Below are 19,295 nucleotides of genomic sequence, written 5' to 3' on the forward strand. Positions count from 1 at the left end.
TGAACTCAAACAGTATTGCAGAGCAATAGTGGTAAAAAGTGTATGATATTGTCATAGAGACTGGCAGGTAGATTAAAGGAATAGAATTGAAGACCCAGAAATGAACTCTTACACCTATGGTCACTTGATCTTTGACAAAGGAGCCAAAACTATCAAATGAAAAATAAGACAGCATTTTCAGCAATGGAGGTCAGCATGTAGAAGAATACAAATCAATCCATTCTTATCGCCCTGTACAAAACTTAAGTCCAAGTGGATCAAGGACCTCCACATCAAACCAGATACACTCAAACTAATAGAAGAAAAAGTGGAGAAGTGTCTCGAACACATGGGCACTGGAGAAAATTTCCTGAACAAAACACCAATGGCTCTAAGATCAAGAATCGACAAATGGGATCTCATAAAACTGCAAAGCTTCTGTAAGGCAAAGGACACTGTCATTAGGACAAATAAGCAACCAACGGATTGGGAAAAGTTCTTTACCAATCCTACATCTGATAGAGGGCTAATTGTAGGGAGCGGTGCGACAGCTGTATGATAATGAGGTGAATCTGGCACCCTCCTAACAACAGTACTGAGCATGCGTGGAGTTTTGTACCTGACATCAGTCTGGCTGGGGCAGTACTATGCTAAATGGGAGTTTATGCCTCGCCAATCTCTGGAGGACAAGTAGCTGGGATGGCAGTGGGGTGACTCGTGCCCCACCAATCCCTGAAAGAAGATTAGCATACTGTGCGCGGTAACACTTAAAGCTGTAACACTTGGAGCTGTAACACTTGAAGCTGTAACAATTAGGGCTGGCTGCCTCCGCCTCCCTGTATCAACAAAGAAGGTGTCCTACAGTAAAGGCTGTTGAGAAGAATCCAACCGTGTTGCGTCTTCCTTGCCGGACGAGGTAGGCGCGACAAAGTGGTGGCCCGTACGGGGACGAGGACATCCTCATGGATCTCAGAACTCTTCAGCTTCAGGACGAGCGATGTCGAAAAAGTTCCCGGTAAGGGACGATAAAGTTCTCTGGAGGTGAGCAGAGACGATGGGAGCCTTGGGTTAGAGGCTAAAAGGTCTGCGGTCTACAACAATGTTGTTTCAAGTTGATCCTTTGTGGGCAGGTTTTATAATTTTGTTTCTTTTCGTCTTTGTGTTGTGTGTTTGCTTTCTTTTGAATTGCCACCGTCCCGGACGGGAGTGCACTTGCTCGGAGTAGCCAACAGGTGCCAGGCTACAGAGTTGGGTATAAACAAACAGGCCAGCTTGCTAAAAAACCGCTTGTAAATAAGTTCATTGAGTATGGGAAGCTCACATTCCAGGCCACTCCTGACAGCTCTCCAGGAGCTCCTTAATCGGCTAAGCTCAAAATTGAAAGGAAAATCCTGTCAAGTTTTCTTGATGAATGCGATCGATCGTTGTGCTCCGTGGTTTATAGTGTCAGGATCTCTTACCTTGCGAGCATGGGACAAATTGGGAAGGGATCTAGATAAAGAAGCCACAGAGGGCAAGCTTAGACCCGGATCAAAGCCTCTTTGGCGAATAGTCCGTGCTTGTTTAGAGGATAAGCGATGTGAGGAAGTCGTTAGAACAGGTCAGAGAATCCTTGCAGAGCATCAAGAAAGCATGTCAGAGGGAGAAAAGGTCCCAAAGAAAGAAAGAAAAAGAAAAAGAGACAAAAGGAACAGAGAGAAGGCAGAGATAAAAAAAGGAGATAATCAGGACCAGAAAATAGACAAGATATATCCCTCCTTAAAAGCCTTGACCTTAGAAATGTCAGACAATCTAGAAAGCATCACTGACAGCTTAGAGAAAGTGAAAGTAAAGGTAGAACCACCGGGTCCCGGGCCTCCCACAGAGCAACAAAAGGAAGCGCAGGACTCCACCTCAGTTCCACCACCAGACTCATATTGACCCCTAGAATGGGAACTCAGGTGGTGGATACAGATTTTAAAGGCCCCAGTAAGCAGAATTCAGAAGTATCACAGAAATTTAAAGCATGTGCAAAGATAAAGACTTGGGGTAGTGGTAGTGGTCAAAAGGGGACAAGGTAATAATGGTGATGTGTTCTTTTAGAGTTATGTTAAAATCTAGAGAAACAAAGTCGATTCTCATAGATGCTTTTAGTCTTTGGACCCTGACTAGAGACAATATACACCCTAGACAAGAGAGAGAATGGGGCGGAGAAAAACAGTCCTCCCGAACTCTCCACAGATGCTTTGGCAAAAGAAGGAAATGAGCTTAAGTTTTTTGAAGCTCTCCTGGGAACAGAAGGAGGTGAGAGACGTCTTGCCTCCTTGCTGGCTCCTATTGGAGAAGTGCTTGTTTCTGGTTCTGGGTTCTTTAGGTAGGATGTCTGGGTTCCTTTGGTGGAACACCATCTAGTTCTTTTCCTCTGTGTCTATTGTCTGTCCTTGGTACACCAAGCTGTGGATGTATGTCAATTTATGTCTGGGTTTTGCTTCTCGTTGCTTGAATGTTTTGTGTTTCATGTTTAAAAGAAAAAAAATGGTTAAAACTTTAAATGCTGGTTGATTCACCCATTGATGTAGCTTTAACTCCTTTCAAGAAAGGAACAAATAAATAAAAAGTTTCAATTGGCTTTTAGAGCCGACATCTGTAGCTAGAAGCCTAAGTTGGCTGGACAAGCACCCCAGGGGGCTGGCTAAATGTTTACCTGCCTTTACTCTTCAACAAAACTTTAAAATCTCTAGAGCTACAGCTCAGTGATGTGGTGTTAAGTTGCCAAAATTGTGTTCAATTTCACCACCCTCCTCATGTAGGGATTAACCCTCGTGGTCTGATCCCACTAAAACTTTGACAGATGGATGTCACACACATATCTCAATTTAAAAATTTAAAATATGCTCATGTTTCTGTTGATACATGTTCTGGTATTATACATGCTACTCTGATGACTGGTGAAAAGGCTCGTAATGCCATTAGCCATTGCTTAGAGGCATGGACAGCCTGGGGAAAGCCTGCTAGTCTCAAGACAGACAACGGGCCTGCCTACACTACAAAATCCTTTCAGACATTTTGCCAGACAATACAGGTCAAACATACTACAGGATTGCCATACAATCCCCAAGGTCAAGAAATTGTAGAAAGAGTACATCGTACCTTAAAAGAGCTGATAACAAAACAAAAAGAGGGAATTGCCAGCAGCCGAACACCAAAAGAACAACTTACTTTAGCTCTTTTTACTCTAAATTTCTTAGTTTTGGATGCGCATGGCCGCTCTGCTGCGGATCGCCATGCTGCTACTACACCTATAACTAATACAGAAGTAAAGTGGAAGGATGTCTTAACTGATAAATGGTGTGGCCCAGATCCTGTGATCTCGGTGTTTTTCCGCAGAATCAAGAAAATCCAATTTGGGTACCTGAGCGCTTGACTCAAAAATTGCCTTCTGCTCTTCCTGAAGATGAGACTACGAACCCTACTATTGCTACTGGGAATGATAATACAGGTTAATTCGATCACCCTGTGGGCTATTGCCAGATCCTGGCCAGTACCCATGCCAGTCCATAGCAATTCTACTGTTTTACCAACCTTTTTCTCTACCTCCTGTTTGCGTGATGTTCCTTGTATAGTGCCAACTGGAGAAATGCCCCAACGGTATGCCGCCACTAACGTTTCTCTGTTGCATACCTTATGTTTTACCATTAAAGACTCTTCCCTGCCCTGTATTTGGTTGTGTAGAGCCACGTTAGCTAATTGGTTGAATCCTATAAGTGACAGCACAATGAACACTGGGATCATCCTGGCTGCTTTGAGTCAAATTGCCCAGGGAGTCTCTTCACCCAGCGAGGACATATCAGTCGATAGTTCTGCTGATCTGAACATTACAACACTAATTGTGGTGCATAATTGTAGTGTTCCATCACGCCCAGGGCAAGGTAACTATACACAGAATAGCTCTACCCGTCGTAGAGTCTTACCCGCTTGCCCCCCGCATCAAGAGTTTCCACCTAATTTTACCCCATGTCAGAGTCCATTCCATAGAACAAAACAATTCCTACCGTGATTTGAATTTTCCCCTCCTCTTGGCCATGTACAGTATGACTGGGGGGAGAATAAGACTGACAAACATAATCTCTGGCCTTGGTTTCAATGGGTGCTGTCCAATGAGCAAGGGACATATACATCCCTGACCCCCTTTGCTAGGTTGATAGGTGAGAACTTCACGCTGTATAATGTTTCAGCTACCAGAAAAAATGATACCAGGTTGACCAATATTCAATATAATAACCTTTTGGAACATAATACTGCCACTAGTACTTCAGTATGTGTTAGATCACCTTTTTTCTTTCTGATAAGCACTAATGTCAACAATGGTGTTTTAAATTGTAATAGCTCTGATGTAGTCTGCTATTTAGCTGAATGCTGGGATGGCAACAATGACACCGCAGTGATGGTCAAGATTCCCTCCTTTGTGCCAATCCCAGTAGAGGCAAACCCAGATAGTTTTCCTATTCTCAATTTGCTGAGAACCAAAAGAGATTTTGGAATTACGGCAGCCATAATTTCAGCCATCGTGCTGTCTGCTGCCGCAGCTACCACAGCTACAATCACTATGACCAATCAAATACAGACGGCTGAGACTGTCAATCAGATTATAGAAAGAACTGCAATGGCGCTAGAGATACAAGAAGAATTTAATACTCATTTGGCATCTGGCCTTCTATTAGCCAATCAAAGGATAGATTTAGTTCAAGAACAAATTGAAGCACTGTATCATATGACACAGCTGTCTTGCGTTTCCTCCCTAAGAGGTTTATGCATTACTCCTTTGCAAGCCATCTTTTCTCAGCATTCTCAACAGAGCAAAGAAATCTCAAATTATCTGAAAGGAAACTGGTCCATGAAAACAGAGCAACTATCCAGACAATTGCTGATGCAGATTGCTGTCCTCAACAGCACTAGGCTGGACCCCATCACAATTGAAGACTTTACCTCATGGATTACCAATGCTTTCTCCTTTTTTAAGGAGTGGGCGGACATGTTTGCCTGGGGAGCTATTGTCCTCCTGGGATGCGGAGTATGTCTCTGGCTTATTGGCCGTTTAAAAAGAGAACATGCCAGACACAAAGCGGTTGTTTACCAGGCTATGACTGCCATTGACAATGGTGCTTCTCCCAATGTATGGCTGGCCTCTTTGAAAGATTAAGAGTTTGCCCTAGATCATTTTTGTCACAGTCATGTGGGGTCATTGTATCCAGGGACGGGCAACTTTCCTCGAGCTCGGACCAACCTAAGACACGGGGCCCGGTGGCGATAGGGTGACCCAACGACGGGTAAGGCCGAGTCATCGTCAGGAACGACCTAAGACAGGAACAATGACAAGATTGACGTGACACCCAGATCTAGACCAGTCATTTTATTAAACAAAAAAGGGGGAGATGTAGGGAGCGGTGCGACAGCTGTATGATAATGAGGTGAATCTGGCGCCCTCCTAACAACAGTACTGAGCATGCGTGGAGTTTTGCACCTGACGTCAGTCTGGCTGGGGCGGTACTATGCTAAATGGGAGTTCATGCCTCGCCAATCTCTGGAGGACAAGTAGCTGGGATGGCAGTGGGGTGACTCGTGCCCCACCAATCCCTGAAAGAAGATTAGCATACTGTTGTGTATATAAGCCGAGCGGCTTTGCCGCTCGGCGCGGTAACACTTAAAGCTGTAACACTTGGAGCTGTAACACTTGAAGCTGTAACAATTAGGGCTGGCTGCCGCCGCCTCCCTGTATCAACAAAGAAGGTGTTCTACAGTAAAGGCTGTTGAGAAGAATCCAACCGTGTTGCGTCTTCCTTGCCAGACGAGGTAGGCGCGACAGCTAATATCCAAAATATACAAAGAACTCAAGAAGTTAGACTCTAGAGAGCCAAATAATCCTATTTAAAAATGTGGTACAGTGCTAAACAAAGAATTCACAGCTGAAGAATATTGAATGGCTGAGAGGTATCTAAAGAAATGCTCAACATCCTTAGTCATCTGGGAAATGCAAATCAAAACATCCCTGAGATTCTACCTCACACCAGTCAGAATGGCTTAGATCAAAAACTCAGGTGACAACAGATGCTGGTGAGGATGTGAAGAAAGAGGAACACTCCTCCAGTTTTGGTGGGATTGAAAACTGGTACAGCCATTCATTGTTGTTGGGATTGCAAACTGGCACAACCCCTCTGGAACTCAGTCTGGAGATTCCTCAGAAAATTCGACATTCTACTACCTCAGGACCCTATTCCTCTCCTGGGCATATACCCAAAAGATACTCCAACATACAACAAAGACACGTGCTCCACTATGTTCATAGCAGACTTATTTATAATAATCAGAAGCTGGAAAGAACCCAGATGCCCTTCAACAGAGGGATGGATACATAAAATGTGGTACATCTACACAATGGAGTACTACTCAGCTATCAATAACAATGAATTCATGAAATTCATAGGCAAATGGATTGAACTAGAAAATATCATCCTGAAGTGAGGTAACAGGAAAATACATGTGGTATGCACTCATTGATAAGTGGATATTAGCCCAAAAGCTCAAAATACCCAGGATTCACAGACCACATGAAACCCAAGAGGAAAGATGACCAAAGTAGGGATACTTCACTCCTTCTTAAAACTGGAAACAAAAATACTCATAGGAGTGGATATGGAGCCAAAGTTTGGAGCAGAGACTGAAGGAACAGCCATTCAGAGCCTGCCCCACATGTGGCCTATTTATATACAGCCACCAAAACTAGATAAGATTGATGAAGCTAATACATGCATGCTGACAGGAGCAGGATATAGATGTCTCCTGGGAGACACAGCCTGAGAACGTCAAATACAGAGGCACATGTTAGCAGCAAACCATTGAACTGAGAATGGGACCCCTGTTGGAGGAATTAGAGAAAGGATTGAAAGAGCTGAAGGGCCTTCCAACTCCCTAAGAAACACAATGCCAACCAACCAGAGTTCCCAGGGACTAAACCACTACCCAAAGACTATACATGGACTGAGCCATGGCTCCAACTGTGTTTGTAGCAGAGGATGGTCCTGTTGTGCACCAATGGAAGGAGAAGCCCTTGGTCCTGCTAAGGTTGGACCCCTAGTGTAGGGAAATGTCAGGGTGGGAAGGGGGTGGATATGGAGGGGAACACTCTCATAGAAGAATGGGAGGGAGATGGGATAGGGGGCTTATGTCCAGGAAAGGTAATAACATTTGAAATGTAAACTAAAAAATATCCCATAAAAGAAAAATAAATAAATAAAATTATTTAATTATTGTAGCATATGTATAACACAGAGATCTAATGTAAAAATGAAAATTAACCAACTATAATAATTCACAATCATTTGAATAATCTCACAGACAAGGAGGTAAGGAGCTATGTCAGGAAGAAAATAGAATAGAAATAGCCTCTCTCGGGAGGAAAACTGAGAGTGCTCTGTTTGTTTTCCTGGTAGAAGATATACGGATGTGTTCACTTGGTGCTCAGTTAATGTCTATCATTGTTCTCCTTTCTATATATGTTTTAAAAATAAAGAAAAGAACCTAACGGAAGATTTGTCTAAATTTAAAGCTTTTATTCTTGGATAGGAAAACTCACTAAAGATGTCAAATCCTTTGTCCATCCCTGCTGTCCTAAGGAAATGACGTAGGCTGAATAATTTATAAACTATAAAAAATATTTCTCACCATTTAGAAGCTGAAAAAATGTAAGCTTTCCAAGATAAGGGCACTAACAGATTTTGCCTAGCAAGGATTTACTCTGTTTTAAAATAGCACTTTTCCGGTTTTACATAAAAAGCCAAGAAAGCCATTCTCCTTCGAGTCCTTTTATTTAAGCATCAACTTCATTGTGCATTAGGCAGTGTGGCCTAACAGCATGTCCCACAGGACCTGAGTCTTCACATAACCTTGAACACTGCTAAGTTGTAGCTCTGAAGAGTTCTCGAGAAGAGATCATTTGTTGCAACTTTGGGCTCCTGCTAGTGATGTTATTTTAAGAAAGTCTGAAAATCTGATGGAGCTGAGATACAGGAAGCAGGTTACCAGAGGAAATTCTTTGAAAGGCACATCTAGCGCGCTCTCTCTCTCTCTCTCTCTCTCTCTCTCTCTCTCTCTCTCCATTCTCCTTTATCACTTATCCCTGCCAGCTTGGTGTCTTAGTTAGGGTTTTATTGCTGTGAACAGATGTCACAACCAATGGAAGTTTAATAAAGGACAACATTTAACTGGGGCTGACTTACAGGTAAAGAGGTTCAGTCCATTATCAAGGCGGGAGCATGGCAGCATCTAAGCAGGCATGGTGCAGAGAAGCTGAGAGTTCTACATTTTATCAAAGGGAGCCAGGTACAGACTGAGCATCCTCAGGCAGCTAGAAGGAGACTCTCCAAGTCCACCCTCACAGTGACACACTTCCTCCAACAAGGCCACACCTTCTAATAGTGCTACTCCCTGGGTCAAACATATGCAAACCATCACACCTGGTGTTCCACCCAAGCACTTGGAGCCAAATAACAATGGACTAAGCCCTCTAAACCTGTAAGTCTCCACAAATCCTTCCTCCCTTAAGGTGTTTCCCTCTAGCACTTTCACCACAGCCAGCTAGACCTGAATGACAAGAGCCAAGGTTAAGTTTCAAGATAGGAAATCAGTGAGGCATCAGCATTCAGACCACAGGATTGACTGACCTATGACTGCAATACCCTGTAATCCTAGTCCAAATGCCAATAGCTGATTGGGGTGAAGAGGTTACCCCTTTGTACCTTGGTAGTTGGAGGTATTTAAAAAGTGAACGATAATGATGAGTACAAACCAACTCTCCCCAGGTAGGCATGAAACATTTAGCAACTTCTTGGAAAACATAAAAGTAAATGCTTTACCATCGGCATCCTAAGTGCATAAAACGTGTTGTAAAATGAATAAATGTAATTTGTAGATTGTGAAGCTGCTTTAGGGTTTATATGGTAATAAAATTGATATGATAAATCAAATGGAATTAAGACTATAGAAATAGACTCAAATGCATATGATAATTTGACAGTATACTAATTCAATAAGCTGTGGTATATTTATAGAATGGGATAAAAGAAAAAGTGATTATTTCATGATATGCACTTGAAACAAAATGTACTTGTCTAGGAAAATACCAAATCTTGGTCATACTCCCTACAACAAATGATTTCCTGCAGATTAAAGATTTAAATGAAAATAATGTAAAGCATTAGGAAGACATGACAATCACAAGAGAAATATTTTCTAAGACAAAAAGTGGTTAGATTACACATGCATATGATTTTAAATTTATGTGGAAAATAATATAAACCATACTGAATTTAAAAATTGGGAGAATATTTACAACAGATGGCAGAGGAATATTTTCCTCATGATAGAATGTTTCCCAAAAATAAATAAGGAAAAGAGCATCAATCAAAGCCTAGCAGAGAGCAGACTGCGTCAAGTGATATCAACAGAGCATAGATGTGCATTAATATATTCTCCCATATTCAGTTCTGGAAGAATCCTCACCTTTTAAACTACAGATCAGTAATCAGTGTATATTCACACACTTACCACAGGAAGCGCAAACTCAAAATGTAAATTCTCACACGTGGAATTGACCATAATTACAAAAGTCCCAAGAAGGACTCTCAGTTAAGCTGATAGTTCAACTTACATTACTGAATTCCTTAAATTACTAAATTTCACATAGTCAAACTCTTGATAGCACTTATGCTGCTTGACGCTTGATTTCTTTTTCCCTTCTTCTAGAGTAAGTTTGTGTTCTTATAGGCTTATAAATCACCCTGGCTTTTGCATTGTTATGAAACCTACTGACATAGATAGATCACGCCACATCTCTTCAACAGAATAAGCAACGGAAGAATAAAGTCAATCTTAGTAAAGACTGGAGTCTGTACAGAAACATGAAGTAACTGTGAGACATATTAAATGACTCAGAGTTATGTACAGCACTGTGTGAGAGGCTGGACCTGGATCAGTGGGTATGGAAAACATAAGATCAGGCACTGTCCTGCTGCTATCTTTAAAAAAAAATTGACATTTGCCACACCTATTTCTAATTAAACCAGTAGCAGAAACAACAAAGAAGTCCTGAATCTAAATCCTTTTTCTAGGGAATCTTGATGATCCTCAACTTGTGAACATTTTTCTGAAAAGTGGAGCAGGGACTTGAACAGATAGACTCCCCCACCTTGCTCAGTCAGCAGGTGCCATGCAGTGCCCTGTGTATGCCATGACGCTCAGTACAGGCTGTAACCCTCTACCGGAGAACCTCAGGTACTCAGACCTTCTCAGGGCTCTCCTCACTGAGTTTGTTTGAAGCACTAAGCAACTCACATCTCTGTTTCGGGTTCATCTGTAAATCGTCATCATCCATGCCTGCCTTGATCCCAGGTTTATGTGGGAAAATAAAATCCTGTTCATGAAAATGCAGCAATAATGGATGTTATTATTACTTATATGATCCACGTGGGTCCCTGGAACCCAATTTCCAAAGCCATTAGCTTAGCGTTGAGTACTAGAAACGTCTGACAACAGTCATTCAGAAGGGCTTTCCCTCCCTGTGCAATAATGCTGAGACAAGTACAACCCACTGCTCTCTCGCTCTGTGACAAAGAGGATGCACAGTTCAGCAGTTTTAGGCCTCAAACATAGCCAACATGAAAGGGGTCCTCATCCACCGCACACCTGGGGAGCACTCCTCACAGACCGACCGCCTTTCAGAAAATGAAGTCGATAACTTTGTCACACTGTTTGCACCCGCTACTCATTTTCCTCTCAGCTTCCTGGCAATCGTTATCAGAAATCTTCAGATTAGAAGTGTGGTAGCTCGTGTGTAACAAAAGACCCTGGAGAAAAGGCCATGGGATGTGTTAATGTTAAGCTGAGGTGCAGTGAGTGGCCTCTGCCTCTTCCTGCTATCATTTATCGCAGATACGTCCTTCCAAACCATACATCCTTTAACTCAAGCCAAAAACCTCCCTTCCAGAAGCCAGAGGTTCCCCCTAGGTTCCTGCTGACTCGACACAGCTGAACGCCATCTTTGTGTCTGGGCTTCAGGCAGGTCACTCTAAGGGTCATTCTTGATGGCTAAGTCCTCTTCCCTCAGATCCACTCCTGCTTCTCCCCATGCTGTGCACAGGCTAAAAAGCTGGCTCTACTCTGATCTTTTTGTCTCCTTTAATAATTACACATATTAAAATGAAGACTTTTCCCTCAGAAGATGCCAGGGGAAATGGTTCAAGAGATCAACATCAGACATGGGCAAAATAAGGGCCTTTATAACTCAGGGGTAGAGTATTTCCAAATGGGGGATTTGGCAAACAAATAGGTGAGTTACAGAGGAGATGGGTTGCAAGTTGATCAAAAACTAACCTCTTGTGAAACAAAGACATAGTTGCAAGGTGGTGACAACTGAGAAGACTAGGTTGGTTCCATGGCAGGCTTCAAATTGGTAGTTAAGGAGACTAGACCTAAATCTCTTTTTCCAAGAACTGGGCAATTCCTGGCAAGTCCAGGCCTCAGAAGCTGTGTTGCTACCTGGCCTGAGGCAAGGTCAATGGGTTAGCAGCAGTTTCCAGACTTCCTCAGCAACAGTTTCCACACCTCCCCAGCAAGTTTCCAGCCCCCACACCCTGGTTACAGAATGCCAGTAGAGATAGACCCAACAGATCAACATAGAGGGCACCTACCCCGGAATTCCCTAATATGCTTTAAATCAAACCTGCGAGCTCACTTGGGTGTGTCTCTATTCTGGTAATGGGAGCCCCCAGCATGCTGGATTTCTGCAGAATAAAACATTCTCTGTGTTTACATACTATTTGAGTCCTGGGTATCATAATTTGGCAAATCATGGGTCCTTACACAACAAGGTGGTCCTAAAAACAAGCAATCATAATAACCTTTTGAAACATGCAGTAATTAAGGTTTACGGGTGGGCATAGCCCAATCCTTGAGAAAGAGAGATTTAATCATAAACAGGAATAACTGTAGTTTGTCTTAATATAAAGCCTAAGGTGGAGGCAGGGTAGTTCATCAGGTTTGATTACAACTCTTATGTGAATTAACTCTTCCTTAACTCTGTAGTGGCACACATTTAGAAGTGCAGTAGGTAACTCTCTCTCTCTCTCTCTCTCTCTCTCTCTCTCTCTCTCTCTCTCTCTTTCACACACACACACACACACACACAGCCATCTCCACTGAACAGTTATAAATCCACCAAGTCATGTGACCCAAAGCCATCCAGAAACAGTGTAAAAAACAAAAACGAAAACAAAAATAAACAAAAAAAAATAAAAAAACAAACAAACAAATCCTTTCCCCTGGGATTATTGACCAGGAATAACAAAGGTTAGTGCTGATAAAAGCCATGAGTCCTGGTCACATAGAGTTATCACAGGTGCACTGTAAGACATTAGGGTTAACTCTCAGAGAGAAACAAAGTCAAGTAATGTAAGGAGACTACCCAGCTTTGAGTCCTTTGTTCTAGCTCTTCCTGAAACAGGCCTTCACACTGCTTAACATACAGCACATTCATATGCTAAACTACTCAGTTTTCCTATTTAACTTCAAAACAATAGCCCTGCAATTATTTTGGGGGAAATACAATCAACGAGGAAAACAATAGAAATAAACCCAGTCACCATCCAGAAAAGAAAGTGCACGCAAGCGCACGCAAGCGCGCGCGCGCACACACACACACACACACACACACACACACACACACACACACACGGGTGTGGGGGCAGGAAGGGAGAAACAGAGAGACAGAGGGAGAGACAGAGAGACATTATTTAATTAAAGGATTTTGTTGTTACAGTTGCTGCTGTTTTCAATCATGCTGATTTGAATGTGTAATGTCTGCCCCCAGCAGGCTCATGTATTTGAATACTTGTCTCCCAGCTGATGACCTTGTTTGGGAAGTGGAGGTGTGGATCCTTAAGAGACAAGATCTAACAGGCTGCTATAGTAGAGCTTGAGACCTCTGCTTTCTGTCAGCTACTGCAGGCTAACCACCTTTGGAAAGTCTCCACTGCAGACAACATATTTATCCACCCTTAAGGCAAGAATCAAAGTAAACCCTTCTATCATTAAGTTGCGTCTGTCCAGTATTCTGTCAAATGCTACATAACTGGTGATACATTTACTAACAATACATTGCAAACATGGGAGAGTTACTGATGACATCAAACCTAACATACCCAGTTCTGTGAGCTTTAGCCATCTGTTAAACATCTCTGGTCATCAGTGTTTACAACCAAGTGAGAACTTGAGAAGACGGTTGAAGCATCAAGATTCAGGCAGGTAGGACCATCGGGTGAACAAATTTTAAATGCCTGATAGAAAGTTTGGACAACTGTGCCAGGGACCTCATGACTCCATGATTCTATAGTACTCTTTTATTTGCTTTTTCTTCTCATAAAGTACAATTTGAAATTGTCAGATAGTTCCTTGTCCTAGTGGATATATCTGGACTTATAGCATGAATCAATCTGCGTTTTTATAGAAAGGGGATTTACTAGAATGACTTAAAGCTACAGTGCAGCTAATCCAACAGTGGCTGGGTACGGAGAAGTCTAAGAATCCAGTAGTTGTTCAGTCCCTGAGGCTGGATATGACAGCTGATCTTTAGCTCATCGTTCTTGTTTAATGGATGTGGTCCCTGATCTTATATAAGACCCTCTCCTAATCTGAGTGCCATTGATGGCTAGCATCCCGCCAGCCTCCTCTCACTCCTCATCTCATATCTTGTGTCTGGATTTCTTCTCGATGCATTTCTAACTTTGATTCCATTTCCTGTTAGTCAGGAAGCAGTCCTGGAGTGGGGGAATGGCAGGATATATGGACCTGCTTTCCTCGTGGGAATCCTAGAAAACAGAAAAGGGATTATCTCAATAGGGGACTCTCCGGAATATAAGACCTTCTTGTGGAGAGACAAGCAAAGCCATGTATGAGGTCTGTGGCTCTTGACCTTCTTTACAATAAATTCTGTTCTTCATGGAATTAAGGGATGCTGTGATGCTCTCTGTAGGATGTGAGAGGAATACCTTCTATCACAGACAGACGAGGCTTCCTCCCTAGGTCCTTGTGACTGAGGTTTATCTTATGTCCATTGGTGTTTTGCCTGCCAGGTACGTCTGCAAGGGTGTTTGATCTCCTGAAATTGGAGTTACAAACAGTTGTAAGCTGCCATGTAGATGCTGGGAATTGAACCTGGGTCCTCTGAAAGAGCAGCCAGTATTCTTAACCACGGAGTCATCATTTTAGCCCCAGGAGCTTAATTTTTTCACACAGGTATTTTTATTGGTGTTCCACCCCTTCAATAATACTTGCAATTTTCCTCAGATGGGTGTCTTGTCAACCTGATTTTTTTTTTTTTTTTGCAGGAGTAGGAGACAGTAGGGCCAGCTGAAGAAGATGGAAGCTCCTTGTGTCATGGAACATCCAGTCCCCATGAACCCTCCCCAGGAAACCACCATGAGAAGTAGAGCTTCTACACCTTTCGTAGCATAGTGCAGCCTCTTGCTGCTCATCTCTGAGTCATCACTGAGAGCATGCTGATGCACTGTGATGACATCCTGACACTCTAATGTCTTTACCCTTGGAAATCTGAGCCTTTACAGAGTAGGATTGTAGGCAGACATCTTATGCTACATGGCCAGAGGCAGCCTCTGGGTCTAGAAGCCAGCTCAGTGAAGAAGGCCCTCTCAAGAAGACTAGCTAGGCTTCCAGGGTTTTGAGTCATTTGTCAAATAAAAAAGCGATCTGAATCTTTGTTAGTGCAGGGCTGTAGATAAGAACTTTTGTTTTTCAGCACCCAAGCTTGAGACTCTGGGCTACATCATAATAATCCTATTGCACAAAGTCTGAACCAGATGTCAGTAAATGACATAAATGCACCAGCTGTAGACAAGTCTGTTTTTTTTTTTTTTTTTTTTTTTTTTAGGAATCATCCAATTAATACAAAAACAACTCACATGAGTCTTTTCATGTATATATTGTTATTTTATATTATCCCTCTTGATGGACATAATAATTTCATGAAGTTGACTTTATTATTATTTGAAAGAATAGAAGTTTCAGATTTATAGTCTCCGATGGTTGAGTAATTTCCTGAAGTCACTAAGGAAGAGTCAGGACTCAAACTCAGAATTCCAGAATCAGATGCTGTTCCTCCACTGCACCTCCTATCACAATTACACCCTCACCCATACATACCAAATGCCAAAGTTCAACAGTCATTAGTTCAACCTTGGAGCCTAACTGAATGGGAAAGGGTAGGGTATAGGGACAGCAGGGAAGAAATGGATGGTAGAGGGAGTCGGGACAAATATCAGTATGACATGGAACTGTGGATATTGATGGAATCTCATTTGGTGGCACAGAGAAATCTCAGTATTAATAAACTAGACCTGGAATTTACAGACAAAAAAAATCATGTTGCACTCAAATGATAAGACGGCTCAGTACCCGAAGGCTACCAGAATTGGTCTAAGACCCTGGAGAGTGTAACAGTTAAACTCTGCAAGTTGGCGAGCACTGGGGAGGACAAGACAGGTAAAGAAGAGACAGCTCATCTTGAGAGCTGATCTTCTGCACACAAAAGACAAAGAGAAGCTAAGGTCCAGAAGGCAATCTCTATCCCAAGGTGATAGGAAGAGAAAACCCTCCAGGAAGAAGCAAAAACTGATGCTACTAACTATTCTAGGAATCTACTATATGACTTGATTAACTCTCTGACTTCACAAGCATTTAGAAAGAACTGGATCATAAGTGTGCTCTTGAGAAGCAGCCATGTTCCACAAACTCACCCCTTTAGTGGATGACTTCAGCATCCACTAAAATCCCACAAAAAGCGAGGCTGGGACTGAGATGAAGGAAGGGCTCATTTAAGCTCTCTGTTTGAACTCTGTATGGTTTCCTTTCTTACAGACTTCACAGCAGATCATATCTCAGGAGGAAGACTGGCATCCTTTTACAGAGAAGGCAACAGATCCATGGAGTTACAGATCTGCTTCACATCCTCTGGGATGTTGTGGTCTCTATTCTATTCTATGCACAGCAAGTTGAGAAGGAGACTTGTGGCAATTGTGGCAACAGTGGGATGACTCAGGAAGACTAAAACCTATATGTCTCACACACACACATACACACACACACACACACACACACACACACACACACACACACACACACCCTCACAAAGGATCACCAAAATTCAAAAGGCCATTCAGTTACGTCTTGTCAAATACCACCTGGATTAGAGAGGTGCTGCCTCACATTGAGAACCACAGATCTTAATCATCTTACCCCTGTTCTCTGGTATACTTTCACCAAAGGGACAAACACTCTGTTCCAGTCTTCTTTCTTTATTCCTTGCACTGTACATAGGGACAGGATTATGGGTTAAATTATATCCCCTCAAAAGAATAAGATCAAGTTTTCAACCTCAGAATTTTAGAATGTGGAATAAAAATAATTAAGGAAGTACTCAAATTTAAATAGGTCATTATAGTGAGCCTTAATACAAAACAATTGATAGCCCTATAGGAAGGGGAAGTTTGCACACAAAAAATGAATGGCATATGGTGATGTGAAGGCACTTGAGGAAAGGCAGGTATGGTAGCAAAACCTCTCTCTCCAGCACTCTCAAAGGGGCAGGCAGATCTCATTGAATTTAACATGAGCCTTCTCTGTATAGAGTTCCAGGCCAGAGCTACACAGTCAGACCCCATCTAAAGCAAACACATCTGAAGAGATGAAGACTACTTGGGTGGCTAAGAGTGCTTGCTGGACTGGTACAACCATTCTGGAAATCAGTCTGGAGGTTCCTCAGAAAATTGGACATTGAACTGCCTGAGGATCCAGCTATACCTCTCTTGGGCATATACCCACAAGATGCCCCAACATATAACAAAGACACGTGCTCCGCTATGTTCATAGCAGCCTTATTTATAATAGCCAGAAGCTGGAAAGAACCCAGATGCCCTTCAACAGAGGAATGGATACGGAAAATGTGGTACATCTACACAATGGAATATTACTCAGCTATCAAAAACAATGACTTTATGAAATTCATAGGCAAATGGTTGGAACTGGAAAATATCATCCTGAGTGAGGTAACCCAATCACAGAAAAACACACATGGTATGCACTCATTAATAAGTGGCTATTAGCCCAAATGCTTGAATTACCCTAGATGCCTAGAACAAATGAAACTCAAGACGGATGATCAAAATGTGAATGCTTCACTCCTTCTTTAAAAGGGGGACAAGAATACCCTTGGCAGGGAATAGAGAAGCAAAGATTAAAACAGAGGCAGAAGGAACACCCATTCAGAGCCTGCCCCACATGTGGCCCATACATATACAGCCACCCACTTAGACAAGATGGATGAAGCAAAGAAGTTCAGGCTGACAAGAGCCGGATGTAGATCTCTCCTGAGAGACACAGCCAGAATACAGAAAATACAGAGGCGAATGCCAGCAGCAAACCACTGAACTGAGAATAGGACCCCCGTTGAAGGAATCAGAGAAAGAACTGGAAGAGCTTGAAGGGGCTCGAGACCCCTTATGAACAACAATGCCAAGCAACCAGAGCTTCCAGGGACTAAGCCACTACCTAAAGACTATACATGGACTGACCCTGGACTCTGACCTCATAGGTAGCAATGAATATCCTAGTAACATCACCAGTGGAAGGGGAAGCCCTTGGTCCTGCTAAGACTGAACCCCCAGTGAACGTGATTGTTGGGGGGAGAACAGCAATGGGGGGAGGATGTGGAGGGGAACAACCATAAAGAAGGGGAGGGGGAGGGATTAGGGGAATGAAAATTAAAAAAAAAAGAAAAAAAAGAGTACTTGCTGCTCTTTCAGAGGACTCAAGTTTGATCCCCAGCATCCACATAGTGGTTCATAACATTTGTAGATTCACTTCCAGGGGATCCTGTACCCCCTTCTTACCTTTCTGGATACCAAGCATGAAAGTGGTGCACATATGTATGTGCAGGCAGACACTAACACAAAATAAATGAATAAATCTAAACTAAATAGGAGGAGGAGGAAGAGGAGGAAGGGGAGGAAGAGGAGGAGGAAGAAGAGGAGGAGGAGGAAGAGGAGGAGGAGGAAGAGGAGGAAGAAGAGGAGGAGGAAGAAGAGGAGGAAGAAGAGGAGGTGGAGGAAGAGGAGGAATGGCATTTGGAAGTGGAAGGTTAGGATGATGCATCTCAAAATCAAGGGTTGCCTTGGGTTCCAGAAACCAGAAGAGGGCATCAAGCTCTTCCCCTAGAGATGTTTTTGGGAGCATGAGCATGCTGTTTCCTTGGTTTCAGATTTCAGACTTCAGAACTATGTGACAACAAAGCTCTGTATTTGAGACACTCAGTTTGTGGAAGGGTCCTGACGCTGTTGCTTTTCTTGCTCTGTATTTCCTGTCCTCACCCTGGGTACCTGGAGTCAATTGCAAGGTTCAGTCTTGCTTTGAAGACTCCACAGAGAGTTCCATATTTGCATTTACACCCCTTGAAGCCTGTTTTGACTCCTGGCCTGGATTCCTGCTGCTCCCCTCCCCCACCCAAAGACTGTGTCTAACAAAGCATGTTTGCTACTAATATAGCCAAACCTAGCTTTGTTCAATAAATGCGTTATTCTTAGCATAGCATATAGCTAATAGGGGAATATATTCCACCATTTTGACTTTGTGGTTCAGAAACTTGAGTGAACATCGAAATCTCTTATGTTGCTCTATTAAAGTTTCTGATTCAGTACCTCTGTGGCACAGCGCATGTCTCCAGATGCTGCTAGTGAAAGCCACATCTGGGAACTTCAACACTGAGTTACCCATGTCTGGTGGGATGGAGGACAGTTAGTCATTTGGACATTATAATGTTAAGAGGAAAGTACATTCAGACTTCAGAACTACCTACTGTGGGAAAACCAGAATAGGAGTTTAAATGGTCACAACTCGCCCGAAGGCCTGAGGACAGATTATTAAATCAAGAAGACATTATCTGGACACTGAAAATACAAAGGGAAATATTTCTTTATGTTTGCATATTGTGAGCCGACCTATGAAAAATGAACAGTAATTCATCCACTTACCCACCAAACTTTATGATTCCCAAGCCCTGAGGTCCAGTGTTTTGTTCCTCCAAGTCTTCTATAAAAACTTAATGGTTGCCCTGTAAAACTCCCCAGCAGCAAAGTACGCTGTCTTCAGAAATCTGCTTAAGTGTAAATACCTTGCATCTAAAAGCAAGAAGTGGGGTTGAGGATTTAGCTCAATGGTAG

General features: G+C 42.7%; 1 long non-coding RNA gene across 2 annotated transcripts; it reads left to right on the forward strand.

Moving 5' to 3' along the window:
• Positions 1 to 754: 754 nt before the first annotated feature.
• LOC134479319 (uncharacterized) lies at positions 755 to 16,497 on the forward strand. 2 transcript variants are annotated; one of them, XR_015622218.1, is made up of 3 exons: positions 755 to 1,020; positions 14,394 to 14,491; positions 15,940 to 16,497. It is a non-coding gene; the product is annotated as an uncharacterized LOC134479319 (long non-coding RNA). The 2 variants fall into 2 exon arrangements; XR_015622219.1 differs by having other exon boundaries at positions 757 to 994.
• The last annotated feature ends 2,798 nt before the right edge of the window (positions 16,498 to 19,295 follow it).

Source organism: Rattus norvegicus, chromosome 6, assembly GCF_021556685.1.
Source record: "Rattus norvegicus strain SHRSP/BbbUtx chromosome 6, alternate assembly SHRSP_T2T, whole genome shotgun sequence".
Lineage (NCBI taxonomy): Eukaryota > Metazoa > Chordata > Mammalia > Rodentia > Muridae > Rattus > Rattus norvegicus.